The sequence below is a fragment of the Oryctolagus cuniculus genome, chromosome 6 (assembly GCF_051225735.1).
Source record: "Oryctolagus cuniculus isolate XC-2025 breed Fujian yellow rabbit chromosome 6, ASM5122573v1, whole genome shotgun sequence".
NCBI lineage: Eukaryota > Metazoa > Chordata > Mammalia > Lagomorpha > Leporidae > Oryctolagus > Oryctolagus cuniculus.
This window is the reverse complement of record NC_142872.1, coordinates 165,405,941-165,422,490: the sequence shown is the minus strand read 5'-3', so window position 1 is coordinate 165,422,490 and position 16,550 is coordinate 165,405,941. Positions and strand designations below refer to the sequence as shown.

Genomic DNA, 16,550 nt, shown 5'->3' with positions numbered 1-16,550 from the left:
CGGGTGGGTGGTAGCTGCCCACCCTGGAGGCCACGACAGCGAGAAAGGCAAGGCTGGACCTTGTCCAGAGACTGGTCAAGTTTAATGGCTTCTCGAGGGAGGGTGCAGTTGGGACGCTGTGGATTGCCTGTGGGTCCCCGGCTCCAGAGTGCTGGCTGAAGAGGGAAGGCTGTGGTGGCCCCTGGGGAGACCTCACTGCCATCCCATCTGAGACCCGTGGGAACTGAGCAGGTGCCCACATCCTGGTGCCCGGCTGGCAGGAGACAGGGCGGCGTCCCTGGCTCACCGCCTCCCCAGCATGGCAGCTGCCACCCTCGGGCCATCCCCTCCAACCTCAGAGCCCCCTCAGGGCCCCTTTGCCCCTGTGCCTTCGCAGCCCCCCTTGGACTCACCCCTCTTGTCTCCCTCTTGGTGTTTTTGCTTTGTGTGGAAGCTGTGTGACTAAAAAAAAAGAAAAAAAAACCCAGCATTTTTCAGTGCCATATGCAACAGGAAGCAGTAGCATAGGACGGCCTGTCTCCTTGGTTGAAGACTTTTTTTTTTGAGAGAGTCATCGTGTTTTCTATGTTAATTCATTGGTGCAGGTCTTTTATGTTTAGGGAAGAAAATTGTCCTCCTGTTGTCTACACAACCGACTCCGCTCCCTCATGGCCCCATGCCCTCTGCCTAGCACCCGAAACGCAGAACTGTCCTTCCTGCCCACACAGTGTTCCGGGCTCTGAGACGTCCTGTTGGGCTCTGCCATTGCTTCGTGCATGGCATTGGTTCTGGGGACAGGTGCCCGTGCACCCCAGAACCAGAGAGCAAGAACTATGCCTGTGCACTTGCACTCCCGCCTGCCAGGGCAGGGGACAGGGCCCCCAACCCTTCAGGGTTGGTGCCTTCTCTGCTCCTTGCTAAGGGCAGGTGAACTTGGCTGCTCTGCTGGCTCTCAGGGTAAAATGGGCACACAAAGCGTTTCGCCCGTTCCAACAAGTAAACTGCACCACTGAGGAAGGGGCCGAGCTGCAGGCACATCCGGAAGCGTTCCAAAACAAAAAGTTGGTTCTGACGTTCTCGTCAAGGTGCGTGTCCATGCTGGGTTCCCAGTGAGTCGTCTGGATGTGTGCTTCCAACGGCCAAAACCCCGAGAGGATGGCTGGGAGGGGAGCTGGACACAGAGGGCAGGGCAGGACCCCAGGGTCTCAGGGTGCCTTTCCCACTGCCTTCACTGGGTTTTCGATTACTTTTCTGCAAAGGAAGGTTGGAATAATGGCACACACAGGCCCTTGCACAAGTGTGCACGCACACGAAGACTCTGCTAACACAGCTGCCCAGTAGTGGAAAGTTACCGCCCTTGGCGCGCGCAGACCCGCCGTGGAATCCTGCGAGGCCGTGAGCAGGTCATTCCTGACTGCTGACTTCAGCTTCTCCACCTGTAGAAGGGACGGGGCACAATGAGCTGACCGGGTGGGACCCCGGGCGCCGGCGACCTGGGCCAGAGGCTCAGTGCGCCTCAGGCTCTCTGCCCGGAGAGGCAGTTCAGCAGTTTACAGGAAACAAAGCACCTTTCTGGTTAATTCCGTTTGTTTTCTTCTTTTTTAATATAAATGCAAATTAAGGTGCTCCCAGGTCTAGCCCGAGAAGCGGCCGGAAGCCACGCCCTCCCTGGAGCTGTCTCCTGTTGGACAGGCGTGTTAACCAGTGAGGTTAATGCACTGCACCTGCATCCTGACTTTTCCTGTAAGCCCTGCTCCAGCGGGCGCACTCCACCTTGGAGGTTGCCGTGGGAGCCTGGGTGCTGGGCGTGCGCTAATGAACGGGCTTCCTCGGGCCGGCCGGCGCGCCCTCTGTGCAAAGGAGTCAGTCAGCTGTGCGCCTGTGGAAGGCTTGGGAGGGATGCTCTCTGGGGAGCCCTGGGCAGCGGCCGTCCCTATATCCGGGAGAGAGCACGCTTCCAGCCGGGCTCGCAGGGGCAGGTTTAGTTAGACAATTTGTTCTGGTTCCCATTCCTCCCCAGTTGCTTGCTTGGATGTCTGCACCACTTGTAGCTTTTCCAAGGGGTTGTGTTGTTTAATTCTAAGTGTCTGAGGCTCTGCACCCTGTGTGGCTGTCGGGTCAGCAGGACGGCCTACCACCCACATTGGCAGCCTGAAGGGCAGGCTCCAGGCCCGGCTGGATGGGGCCTAGGTGCCTCCTCTGGGCGTGTCTGCTCTGGGCCAGGGCCTGGGTGCCAGGGATCTCTGGTGCAAACTTGTAGCCTCCCGGTAGTGGGCGCTTCAGGCTGAAATCCTGTCCCACCATGGGCTGCTGGCCGTGATGCAGCGGGACTGTCTGCGACACTTCTCTTTCCCATCTAACATCTGTGATCTAAGTTGTTGCCGCCCTCAGGACTGGGAAAACAGAAGGCGCCGGATCTCAACTGCAGAGTGCGGGAGATGCTGGCGAACCGCTTTGCAGGGAGGCAGGGAGCCGGGGACCGGAGGGTCTCCTTTGCAGCTGCAGGGGCGGGGGGAGGTGTAGATAGCCGCGAGGGACAGTACTCCCCGGGGCGTGGGGCTCATCTGGAGCTGGGGCAGTAGCTGACGGGACTGAGGTGGCTGACTTAGGACGAGGGTCTGCTGGCCGGGGCGGGGGCACACCCAGAGCAGGAGCTCTGAGATCCCCTTGCGCCTGCTGGAAGCCAGAGGCCTTCTTGTTCCTTCCAAGTCTCGTTCCTCAACGCAGCCTTCCAGGGGGTTCATGAAATGGGCAGCATCTTCCTTTTATTATATTTTTTTTTCTGGGCACGCTTAGGTGTGGGCTCCCACACCTGTCGAGAGCCTGGCCCTGCCTTGCCTATGCAACCTGCTGCCAAGGTTCTGGGGACAGTCTAGATGACAAGATAAGGCCTGGCCTTGAGGCAGAGCGAGCTGGAAACCCAAACAGTTGGCTGCAGCCCTGGGGGAGTGCGGGGACGGCTAAGCCTGTGCCACCTGCCTTAGCACACAGGCGACCTGCACCTCGCTGGTCTTGCGAGTGCTTCTCGTGGGTCCTCCTTCTCCAAGGTGTTCCCCCAGCCTTCCTCTACACTGCCCCCGCCCCCAGCAGTGCCCCTGCCCCCCAGCAGTGCCCCTGCCCCTGCCTCGCGAGATCCCAGCCGGGCTGATCCCATTTCATTCTGCCCCAGACCAGAATGGCGTCTTTTCTCCCTGTAGCTGCAGGATCTGGCACAGATTAGGCATTGGTTGCAGAATCGAAGCAGCGCCAATGGCACTGCACACTGGTGCCAGGGAGACCACACCCACCTGTGCTGTCCTCGCCCCTGGGGTGAATGCTGGGGTGGAGTGCTGCCCCACTTCACGGTTGGGCACTGAGGCCGGGAAGGCAGCGTGCCCCAGCGTGGAGGGTCTTGCTCTCCATGACGCAATGAGGAGCTCCTCCCCACGGGCTCCAGCTGTGGAGCTGGGTCTGGGCAGGGCCTGCGGTGTGTTCTACACACCTTTAGGCTTCTGCCTTGAACTCCACTCAGTCAGACCGCGGCGAAGGACCGCCTAGCCAGCGTCCCAGGCAGACCAGGGGAGAGGGGGCTTGTTGTCCACTCTGCCCCTGGCCATGCAGAGCAGGCATGTGGACAGCTCCTCCTCCTCCCCTGGTTCCTCTTGGACCTGGACTTGCCTCTGGGCTTCCTGGACCTGTGGCCTGCTTACAGCAGCCGGGGGGAGGTGGAGAGTGGGGCTCCCTCTGATTCTGGGTGATGTAACGGAGGCATGGCTCCCTGGTGAGATGGAGATACCCAGCCTGGCGCTCTGAGGCAGGGGTGGGAGTGGGTGGGCTCCAGACGCCCATCGGCCACTGCAGCTCATCCTGGGCTGTCTTCCCCAGCTAAGTTCAGCGAGGTAAGGGCAGAAGCAGAAGGCAAGCCAGACCCCGGCACTCAGCTCTTCATCCACGCACCTGCTTGTCCGGGCCTCCATCCGCACAGCCCCCAGGTACTCACTTGGCCCTCCACACACCTGTTCACACGTGCTCCTGTGCACCCGGTCTCTACACATGGTCCTTCATTCTCCCATCATCCATTTCTCATCTGGTCTCACACGCACCTGTTTAGGCCTGGCACCTCCACACACCTGTTCGTACCTGCTCCCATGAACCACTGTATACCCAATCTGCACACTCCGTTCATACCACCATCTGCCACGTACTGTTCTGTCGGCCACGCACCTCACCTGGTCACTCGCTCACATCCACCACTGTACCCGAGTCCTCCACACACCTCTTCACTTATTCCCCTCCCCCAGTCTGACCTTCCGTGCACCTGTTGATATATTCTCCATCTACTGCTGTCTCTCAGTCCTCCACACAACTGCCCATTCGTTCCTTCACCATAGCTACAGTCACTTGGCCTTCCACACACCTGCTCTTACATGGACCTACCCACTGTTGTGTCTCCTGGTCCTCCAGGCCCTGTCACTCATCTCCCCGTCACAGCTGTGTCACACGGTCTGCCCATGTACTTGTTCACTTGTTCCCCATCCCATGCAGAATTGTATCACATGACTCTTCAACACACCTGTTCCTACATGTCCCTGTCTGGCCTTGTGCAACCAGTTCTTCATACATAATCCCATCGACTCTTGTATCAACTGGTCACCCACACACTTGTGCATACATTCCCCCATCCATCACTGTCAGTCCTCCGTGTAGCTGTTCATATGTACCCACCCATGCTCCTGTCCATATGTGCCCATCCATGCCACTGTCCATACGTGCCCATCCATGCCCTGTCCATACGTGCCCATCCATGCTCCTGTCCTATGTACCCACCCATGCTCCTGTCCATATGTGCCCATCCATGCACCTGTCCATATGTGCCCACCCATGCTCTTGTCCATACGTGCCCACCCACGCTCTTGTCCATATGTGCTCATCCACACTCCTGTCCATATGTGCCCACCCACGCTCCTGTCCATACGTGCCCATCCATGCCCCTGTCCATATGTGCCCACCCACGCCCCTGTCCATATGTGCCCATCCATGCTCCTGTCCATGTGTGCCCATCCATGCTCCTGTCCATACGTGCTCATCCATGTTCCTGTCCATACGTGCCCATCCATGCTCCTGTCCATACGTGCCCACCCACACTCCTGTCCATACGTGCCCACCCACACTCCTGTCCATGTGTGCCCATCCATGCCCCTGTCCATATGTGCCCATCCACGCTTCTGTCCATACGTGCCCACCCAGGCTCCTGTCCATACGTGCCCATCCATGCCCCTGTCCATACGTGCCCATCCATGCTCCTGTCCATACGTGCCCCATCCACGCTTCTGTCTATACGTGCCCATCCATGCTCCTGTCCATACGTACCCATCCACGCTCCTGTCTATATGTACCCATCCACGCTCCTGTCTATAGTACCCATCCATGTTCCTGTCCATACGTGCCCACCCATGCTCCTGTCCATACGTGCCCACCCACGCTCTTGTCCATACGTGCCCACCCATGCTCCTGTCCATACGTGCCCACCCACACTCCTGTCCATATGTGCCCATCCACGCTCCTGTCCATACGTGCCCACCCACGCTCTTGTCCATACGTGCCCACCCACACTCCTGTCCATATGTGCCCATCCATGTTCCTGTCCATACGTGCCCACCCATGCTCCTCTCCATACGTGCCTACCCACGCTCTTGTCCATACGTGCCCACCCATGCTCCTGTCCATACGTGCCCACCCACGCTCTTGTCTATACGTGCCCATCCACGCTCCTGTCCATACGTGCTCATCCATGCCCCTGTCCATACGTGCCCACCCATGCTCCTGTCCATACGTGCCCACCCATGCCACTGTCCATACGTGCCCATCCACACTCCTGTCCATACGTGCCCATCCATGCTCCTGTCCATACGTGCCCATCCACACCCCTGTCCATACGTGCCCACCCATGCTTCTGTCCATATGTGCCCATCCACACCCCTGTCCATACGTGCCCACCCACGCTTCTGTCCATATGTGCCCATCCATGCCCCTGTCCATATGTGCCCACCCACGCTTCTGTCCATATGTGCCCATCCACGCTCCTGTCTATATGTGCCCATCCACGCCACTGTCCATACGTGCCCATCCATGCTCCTGTCTATACGTGCCCATCCATGCCCCTGTCCATATGTGCCCATCCACGCTCCTGTCCATACGTGCCCACCCACGCTCCTGTCCATACGTGCCCATCCACACTCCTGTCTATACGTGCCCATCCATGTTCCTGTCCATACGTGCCCATCCATGCCCCTGTCCATACGTGCCCATCCATGCTCCTGTCCATACGTGCCCCATCCACGCTCCTGTCCATACATGCCCTTCCACACTCCTGTCCATATGTTGGCTACTGGCTACTCCACACATCTAGTCCTACATTTCCCCTCCCTCATGCCTGATACACCTGTTCATTCATTTCCCCATCTTCTGCTGTATCTGGTGGCCCTATACACGTGTGTTCACACATGCCCCCCATTCACAAGCCTGTTCCTACTGCCCATCTTTCTCTGTAGTGGGTGGCACATGACGCACTTGTACATACATCCCCCCATTGCCCACTGTGTCACTCAGGGCTCCACACACCATTCTATTCATTCTTTTTACCTACAAATATGTTACTTATTTTCCAATCACTTGTTCATCTATGCAGGTGCCTGCTGTAGTGCGGTTGTATGACTGGGTCCCCTCCCACTTTTCATAGTTCCCACATCAACAGCTCCATCTCTGCCATTGTGTCACTCTGTCTTCAGTCCGCCAGCTTGTTCGTTTCCTCATCGATCACTGTCCATACGCTCCATGCGTACAGAAATGTACACTCGGTTCTCCACACACCTGCTCGTTCAATTACACTTCCTCAGCTGGACCCTCGGGTCTCCCGAGGCCCACAGACACACGCCTGTGCTTCACCCTGCACACTCAGCCCTCCTTCCACGACGTACCTGTCCTCCCCCCACACCCTGACATCCATCCTCCCATTGCCATCACACCACCCTGTCCATGCACCTGTTCCTTGGTTTCCTCACGCAGCACTGTCACTCCGTCCTCACACACCTGTCATGCATCCTCCCATGAAAACCCCATTCCGCCAGCCTCCATGCCTTTCCACCTTCACGACCGTATTGCTGGATCCTCACACGTGTTCAGACATACCGCTTTCCGACATGCTGCCCTAAGTCCTCCACGTGTTCCTGTATGCAGCTACCCGCCATTGGATCACTTGTCTTCCATGCAGATATTCACCCGTTTCCCCCCCGCCCCACTGCTATGCCATTCAGTCCCCGACATGCTGTTCACACATACCCCGTTTACCATTGTAACTCAGTCTACCACACACCCATTCATTCATTCCCCGATCCATCATTTTACCCCTCCCCATGCATCTGTTCATACCTATGCCTGCCTGACCTCACACACTTTGGGCTGCACAACCCGCTCATACTCCCCACCTGCCACCGACCAGAGTCTCATTCCTCCGCACTGCTGGGCATTCATGTCCCCTTGCACAGCACCACTTGGTCCCATCCAACCCTGCACCCTCCATCTCCAAGCGTCTGTTCACACATGCACCTCTCTGCCAGCATCGTGCTGTCCGCCGCGCTCCTGGCCGCCTCTGCCCCATCCATGGGACACTTGATTCTACAGGCATCTGTTTGTCCATGCAACTTTCTGCCACCATGGTCCTTGGTCCTCTGTGCACTTGTCACTCACTCCCCCACCCTGCACTGTGTTACTGGGTCACCCGCGCATCTCCCATCATTGCCTCCTCCGCAGTTCCTTCACTCACTCCTCCTTCAGACATCCCCTCTTCCAAAATTATTCACTTGGTCTCCACATACCTGTTCGTGAATCTCTCTGGCCACCATTTTTTATTTATTTATTTATTTTATCCCTTGGTCCAGTCCATACCTGCTCGCAAGCCCCCCACCGATCACTGCATCACTCTGTCCTCCACACACCTGCTCATCCAGTGCCCATCCTTGACACATCTGTACTTAAGGCCCCACATCTGTTCATGGGTATCCCATCACTCAGTACTCAGTACTCAGTACTCTCTGCCAACCACTACTGAGTCACTCAGTTTTCCATACAGCTGTTCATTCACTCCCCTGTCCACAGTCGTAGAGCCTGCTCCTCGTTCCTGCCTGCCTTCCCCACCACCGTGTCTGTCAGCTCTCTGTGCACCTGTCAGTCGTCCCCCCCTACACAGGTGTATCATTCAGTTCTCCGCACCCCTGTCATTCATTCGGCCATTCCTCGTTGTGTCACTTGGTCCCCCCCACCTGTTCATACATTTCTCCACCAAATAGTGATTCGCCCCGTCCTTCACGCGCCTGGCCTTCATCCTCTCGTTTGCCACTGTGTCGCTTGCCCCCCCCCCCGTTTGTAATACCCCATCCGCTTTGTAATAGCCTTACCGCTCGTCTCTCAACAGGCTTGTGCATTTGTTCGCCCATCCGTCACTATCACTCAGCTCTCCCACATCCGCTCATTCATCCTTCAACGCACATTTGTTTCACACACTCCTCGTGCCTTTCCCCACTCGCAGCTGTTCTCACCCAGTTCTGCATGCACCTCATCATACATGCCCCTTCCAGTACTGTGCGTGCGATCCTCTACACACTCATTCATACATGCACCTGCAGTCATTCTCCCATCAGCTGTGTATCCTCCGATCTTTCACACACATGTTGACAGCTCTCCGTCTGCTGTTGCTTCCCTTAGTCCTCCGTGAACCTGTCACTCATTCTTCCATCTGCCATCATGCCACTCAGTCCTGACATGCGGCTGCCGTTCATTCCCCCACTGCAGTTGTGTCGCTGGGTTCCCCATGCACCTGCACACACCTGCCTGTACCCACACCCCTGCTCATACCTCAGCTGCCACGGCATCCCTGCCGGGTGCACTACTCAGTGCACCTGCTGTCACCTCCCCGCCCACCACTGTGGTGGGCTACTTGGTCGCTCCGTGCACCTCTCCCGCGGTGCTTCATCCGTAAGTGCATGTCACAATTTTTCCAGGCACCTCTTCACCCACGGCCTCTGCATACATTGCGTCATTGAGTCCAACAAGTACCTGTCGCTCGTTTCCCTTCCTGCCATTACTGGGTCCTAGCCCACCCGTTCATACGTTCCCTCAACGTCAGCTGTATCACTTGACATCCATCACTTGTTCCTATTTCCTCTGTGTGATAGTTTCTTACTGGGTGCTCCTTATACTTGTCATTCATTCTCCACTAGCAGTTGTGTCACTTGGTCCTCACACACCTGCCGTACCTTCCCAGCTGCCTCTCTACACCTGCTCATCTCCCCCATCCACAGTTGTATCCTTGGGCCCTCCACACACTTAGCGTCACTGCCCCAGCTGTCACTGTTCGCTTGGTCCTCTGTGCACCTGTCACCCATCTCCCCTTCTGCCCTTGTACTGGTTCTCCCACATAGCTTTCATAAGTGCTCTGTCAGACGTGACACACATAGCTCTCCTCGTAGCTGTTCAGAAGTGCCTCTATCTACCCCTCCATCCGTGGGTCCTCCGTGCACCTGCCATTCACTTGCCTGTCTGCCTATCGCTCAGGCCTCCACATGCTTGTCTTTCATTCTGTCTCTGTCACAGCTGCTCCTTCTTGACTGCAGTCTGCAACAGTGTGACGAGGCCCCCCACCCACCCGCCATTCTGTCCCCGGGCCTTCACTGGCTCATATCTCCTTCCATACGTTTTCCTCTGTGGACTTGCCATTTCTTTCCTCTCACTTCATTGCATCACTCAGCCCTCCACATGCCTGTTGTCCATGCTTCCCATCTCCCAGGGCTCACAGAATCCTTTATGCACCTGCTGAGTCACCCACCCACCAACCTCTGCATCCGATGTATTCACCCCCTCACTCATTCATTCACGCCCTCTTCTGCATACTATTGGCTCTCCATTAACCTGCTCATCCACTGCGCTATTCACTCGCTGACCTTTTACCCCTCTCCTTGCATTTGGTGGAGTTGTGTCCCTGTGCTGGCTTGGGGCACGTGGTGGTGAGCAGGTGCAGTGCCCAGGTGCGCCCAGCAAGGATCGGTGCCTCCATGGCGTCAGTGGGCACATCTCTAAGATGTTGCAGCCCAATCTCCCTCCTGCCAGCTTTTCAGCCAGCGCTCTGGCCAGATGAGGGAGCTCCTCGGTCTTCCTGTGGGATGCCTGGGTCGCAAGGCTGCCTGCCTCCTGGGCAGGGATTCTGAGGCTCCTTGAGGCTTGCTTGGGAACCCGGGCAGAGGAGCAGGGAACAGGCAGAATGCGGGGTCCTGCAGGCTTGCGTCTGGCTCCTAGCCCATCCCAGCATCCCAGAGGCCAAACCCAGGCACTTCGCGAAGCCTTGGCTTTCTTGTCTGTGAATGGGGCGTTGGAGCTCAGCATCTATGCAGCCCCAAGGGTGGGAAGGGGTGTGTGTGGCAAACTCCCTCCCCTACTTGGCTCAGAGGAGGCAGCCAGGGAAGTCGAGTATCAGGCCTGTGCCACAAGCCCCGTGGGTCGCAGCTGCTTTTCTCCAAGCCTGCAGACCATGTTGGCAGCTTCCCCCACCCAGCCCTGCCTGCTGCCCCTCCCTTGCCTCTCCTGGTCCCAGGGCCCTAATCCTGTTGAGTGGCTTCCCGAGGCTCAACCTGGTTTAGCACTGCCCCCTGGAGAAGGAACAGCCCCCGCCCTGCCAAGGAGAGAGGCTGGTGTTAGACTGGGAGCTGATAGGGCCATAGGCTGCAATCACAGAGGTAGATTTCTCCACCTGAGTCCCCCTGGGACCCCAGCCTCCACACTGTCACCATGGTGACCCTTATGAAGCCCTTGGCTGCCATCTTCTTCCCGAATCCCCCCCTCCCCCACCGGGAGTTAGGCCTAGGTGACAACGCTCCACCCAGGTCCAGTGCCCACCCTTCCTCCCTGGCTCCAGCTCGGCCTACCTCTTCACCCCTCTTGAACAAAAGACGAGGTTCTCTGCTCCCCAGCACTCTGTGCCTCAGTCTCCCCAGGGGCCTCCTGGGGCTTCCTGGTCTTGGTTCAGCAGGGCCCAGCCAGACCCTCCACAGGTGCACAGGGAGTACTTGCTGCACACTGGCTTCAGCTGAGTGGTCCAGGGCGATGCCTGTGGGCTCGGATGTGCCTCTGAGGCAAGAGCAGGTGCTGGACCCTGGTTCCAGCCTTTTGAACTTGAGCTTTTGGTTTGAAGAGAAGAGGACAGGTTAGGGACCTGCCTCACCCAGTAAGGGGCTTCTATACTCCCAAGGCTTTAGATGTGTGCGTTTGGGGTGCCCCATTCGGGTGAGACTGGGGTGAGCTGGGTAGTGATGGGGAGACCTGGGGTGGACACTTGGTGTCTGCTTTCCAGGCCAAAGCTTCAGGCAGCATCTGGCCTCTGGCAGCCCTGACTGTGAGGCTGAGGTGCAGGCCAGGCGCTGGTGGTAGGTGACTGCCAGTGCAGGGCAGACCCAGGCTGGACTTCTTGCCAGGGCTGCTGGTCTGGGCCCAGGAGAGGGTCTGGTCCAGAGATATTGTTGGTCACAGCAAGGGCCACAGCTGGCCTGGGTGCCAGTTCCTGGAGATACCAGCCTCTCAACCTCTGCCAGCTGCCCTGTGTTGAGGAGCTGGGTAGTTGGGGAAACTGACCCAGTGTCTCTTTGGGACCTTGTCCAGGCGAGAGGGACCCAGACCCTGGCACATGGGAGGCAGTGTATGTGGATTCGTAGCACACCGAGAAGGGGACGTGGTATGTGGCAGCCAAGAGGTCTGTCTGAAGCCAGGAGGACGTCCCCACGCCCACCTGTGATGCTGTGGCCACACACAACAATGGCTTTAGCCCCTGTGTTCACTTTCTTGTCATCGCCGAGAGGTGTCCACTGCTTTTCATCACAATGAGCCATTTGGGGATCATGTCCTGTTGCTGTAGTGGAGGAGCCAGGTAAGAGTGACCCCAGCAAACAGCTCCGTCCTCAGCTAGGAAGCCTGGGGGAGCCTGATGGGCAGCTCCCCAAAGGCATGTCTCCTTTGCCTTTTCAGCCTCAGGCTGGTACCTCATGCTGCCAGGATGGCTGCCCCATTTCCACCATCACTTCCAACATCCTTCCGTGCAAATGCCAGGAGAGCCTACTTCTTTCTAAAGAGCTTTCCTGGACCACTCACAGCGTGCTTGTACCTCATTGGCCAGGGCTGTGTAATTTCCTTTTTTTAATTACTCACCACAGATAATACTTTGTTGAGCATTTTTCTACATTTATTGATTCTGCTAGGTCCTCCCTTGGAGGTTTTCTGCAGGTGGTGCTGTTCCTGGGTCAGAGGGCACGAGTGCCCCGTCAGGTCCCTGTGCTGTACCCGGACTACAGCTTGGATACGTCTACAAGGCTGCTGGTTTTCTCGCTGTAGCCTCAGCAGCCCTCAGAAGTGTGTGAATGTTTCGATCTCACTATGAAATAGCATTTTCTTAGCCATCTTTGTGTGGCTGAGACAAGGCCACACCCAGGCGCTGATGCCCACAGTTATGGAAACCCATGCTCATCCCAGACACAGCTGGTCCAAGGAGACCTCTGGAACTCACAGCCTCCTGAGCACCATGGAACCAAGTGGGGTAAGGGGCCAGTGGACCCCAGTCCAGCTCTAGGGACAGTGCGGGTTTGCCTTGTCCGGCTGGTCCTGCCAGCTGGCTATGATGGCTGGCAGAGTCCGCCCTTGTAACTATAATGTTGCATCCTGCTTTCTTGGGCTTCCGCAGCAGTCAGCGTGCAACGTCTAACAAATGGCCGGCTAATGTGGACGTTTGCAACTGCGGTCACTCGCTGTCTTTTGCAGTCTTTTTCAGCTGGGCAGGTTCTTCTCACTGATGGTCTGCAGGTGAGTGGGTCACTCTGTCCCAAGATGTTTGGTTTCCTCTGAACGGTGGCAGAAGGCACAGCAGGCCTTGTTGTGGGCAGGAAGTTTTCTGCTGCAGCAGCAGCACAGTTTCTCATCGTGCCTGCTGACCTAAAACCGTCCGCACCTCTGCTGAGCCCTTCTCCGCTCTAACTGCCTGATGCCATGGAGAGGGCGCAGCTTCGGATTCTAATCTGGGTTCACATCCTGCCCATTTCACAGCTCTGAAGTGATATGCTGTTTTATTTTTTTAGATTTATTTTTGTATTTATTTGAAAGGCAGAGAGAGAGAGAGAGAGAGAGAGAAACACACACACACACACACACACACACACACAGATTTTCTGTCTGCTGGGCCCCCCTCCAAATGGCCACAATGGCTGGGGCTGGGCTAGGCTGAAGCCAGGAGCCAGAAACCTCCTTGGGCTCTCCCATGTGGGTGCAGGAGTCCAAGCACTTGGGCCATCTTCTGCTGCTTTTCCCAGGCCATTAGCAGGGAGCTGGATCGGAAGTGCAGCAGCTGGGACTTGAACTGCTGTCCATGTGGGCTGCTGGTGGCTTAAGCTGCTACACCACAGCGCCGGCCCCTGATGTGCTGTCTTCCTGTTTGTCGAGTTGTCTCCCCTCCACCTTTCAGTTAGTGCGCTCAGAACAGCCTCCAGGACTGCTGTGAGGATGAAACGAGCCCAGGGCTACCCCAGAAGTCACACGACAAAGCCTGGCTTTCTGCCACCTCACAGGACATGAGCTTAGTCTGAGTATCTCATCACATGTGACTCAGAAGGTCGGGTCACCCAGGTTCCTCTGTTGTGGCTTTCTAGGTCTGGCCAATGTTGAGTGGAGAGGTCACGTGGCAGGAGAATGGAGCCCGGTGTGGGGCGCGGGGGGACCTGGGCTCCCTCTTATGAGCAGGGGACGGCAGGGAAGCTCCTTGTCCTCAGTGTCCCCGCCCGAATGCTTGGCAATGCCGTGGCAGGTGTTGAGACCCACAGAGTCTACTGTGCCTTGAAGCTGTTTCTGAGGCTGCATTTTTCACACTGATAATATGCAGCGCTTCTGTAATTTACATGCACGAGTGTTGACGTGAAGGCTTTGGTGTTGATTGTTTTACATAAGCGAGTCCTTGTCTTCAGCAGATACTGAAGTGTTTCTCAATGAACCGACTGGGATTTGCCTTAGAATCATCTGCATCCCGAGGGGGCCAGGGTTCAGAGGAAAGGAGGCTGGCTTGATTCTCCTCTGGGGGTGAAGTTTTCTTCCTCTTCTACCTTCGTCTAGATTTGAAAATTCGTGTAGTAAAAATTTGAGAAAAAAAAATCAAAGACAGCATAGAGTAAGAGTGGAGCCCTCCTGGCCTAGCTCCGTCTCATCCCACTCCCAGGAGGTGGCAGCAGGTTTCCGTGGGGAGGAGGCGGCCCTGGGCCCTGCAGGCTCTTGCCTGCACGTGTGCTTGCTTTAGCTCTCACACTGTTGGAGAATATGTAGAATTGGTTGCTGACACTGATCTTTTAGAAGAGCTGCTTTTGGCTGATTGTAATAGAATATCTCATTTATTTTTGCTCCTATATTTATTGCTTATGTTAGATTACTGGTGTTTGTTTTTCCTGGAGTTGTGCACTGGCAGACACTAGAGTTTATCTATTTTTAATAAATGTACAAAAGGCTATGTGTTTTCCTCTGAGTGTGACATTGGCTGCATCCCATAGATGGCCCATTATCATTTGTTTGCAGATAATTTGCAAGACTATTTTTTCTTTAGTCCAAGAGTTATTTAAAATGCATTTTAAAGCCACACACACACACATACACTTCTGTTAGCGTAAGGACTCAGAGCATGAGCTTGGGGGCCAGAATGCCTGGGCATTTTCCTGTCTTGACCATTTACTAACTGCAACCTTGGGTATATAATTCAGTGTCCCTGCACCTTGTCTTTTGTCATTTACTTAATTTTTTAAAAGATTGATTTATTTCTTTGTGTTTAAAAGGCAGAGTGAAAGAGAAGAAGAGGGAGAGAGAGAGAGAAATCTCCTTTCCACTGGCCCATGCCTCAAATGGCTAAAAGCCTGAACCTGGTCCAGGCCAAAGCCAGGAGCCCAGAACACATCTGGGTCTCCCACATGAGTGGCAGGGGCCCCAGCACTTGGGCCATCTTCTACTGCCTTCCCAGGTGCATTGGCAGGAAGCTGAGTTGGAAGTGGAGCAGCCTGTGTCCCTCCCACTCATGTAGGAGACCAAGATGCAGTTTCTGCCTCCTGGCTTCATCCTGGACCAGCCCTGGATCTGAAGTCATTTGGTAAATGACCTAGTGGGTAGAAGATCTCTCTCTCTCTCCCTCTATCTCTCCCTTTTTCTCTGTCGCTCTTCTTTTCAAATAAATAACGCGAATCTTAAAAAAAAAAATCCTTTTCAGGGGTTGAAAAGCAGTGGTAGTTGCTCCATCAGCCTGTACACTTGTTGGGTTCAGCCATGCGGTGATGGGACGGTCAAGGCCGTGTGGACGTGTGAGCTGTGAGTGGAGCATGTGCTCTGTGCCAGCACCCTCAGTCCTCAGCGTCACTGTGCCGGCTCCCCTCGCTCACTCACGTAACGGCTTATGATGGTCAGGTCCACTTGACTTCTGAGGGAGACCCATGAGTGCATCTTTTCTGTGTCTTACCCCTCTGATTTGTCAGTTTCTTCTTCAATTTCTGACCCTTTTAGCTTCGTGCATTTTGAAGCTATGTGGTGAGATGCATAAGGGTTCATGTTTGTTGTTTCTTCTTAGTAAGGGGGTAAGCTTACCTGTAGCAAACAAGCTTCTCTAATAAGTTGGATGCTTCTCCTCTCAAGTTCTTTATCCCCTAATATCATTGCTGTGCCTGCTTTTCTTATTAGTACAGTTTCACATATGTTCATGTTTTTAGCTTGTATTTTCCCTTTTCTTCTAGGAAGGTTTTGGTGTGGTTTATCACAAAGGCACAGAAATAAGGCGCAAAGCTGATTTGAAAATCTCATGGGTGTGTGTGTGTGAGATGCAGGAGCTGTAACCCTCAAACTGGTGTGAGAGAGGCTCAGATTCACATGCAGGTTTTCCGGGGAGAAGGGTGGGAAGCACACGTCATGTGGGCTCTCATCAGAGCAGTTAGCGCTGGTTCTCACACGGTTGTGTTTTTATGCCCTTGCTGAAGCCTCATGGGCATGAGCCACATCAACGAGGACCCTGCTGACACGTGGGTGCTGTGGGTGCCAGAGGCGTGGCACCCCCAGGAGGCCTGTGGGAGTGTTCAGTGAGTAATGGCTTCGCTGTGCAGGACTACCTGGGGCCTGAGTCCTTAATTTTCCCCTTTTCTCTTCCCTCGCGTGTGGGCATTTGTACTTTGTTCATCACATATGTGTCCCAGGAAGGAAGACGTTCAGGGCAGAGGGAAGCAGTGTTCCCTTGACACAATTATATGGGCGTTCCACTTGGAAATTTGGCTGCATCGTCACTGGCCAGGAATGGTCACATGGCCACGTTAAGACCAATCATGGGCGTGGCTCCGTGATCCGTCTGCCTTGAGACTCAGGGCCCGTGGGGACTCGTTAGGGGGGTGGGGATATCTGGCAGCTGTTGTGTGGCCCTGAGCACCCTGCTCACACCCTGTGTAACAGGGCAGCCCTCCGAGCCCCTGGCCGTGGTCAGCCACCACCACCCCGGGCGC

The 16,550-nt window shown here is 55.7% G+C and overlaps 1 protein-coding gene across 3 annotated transcripts in view; it reads left to right on the top strand.

Annotated features, from left to right (window-relative positions):
- The window catches only part of KCNK9 (potassium two pore domain channel subfamily K member 9), a 55,759-nt gene that overhangs the window by 1,999 nt on the left and 37,210 nt on the right, over positions 1-16,550 (top strand). The window lies entirely within an intron of this gene.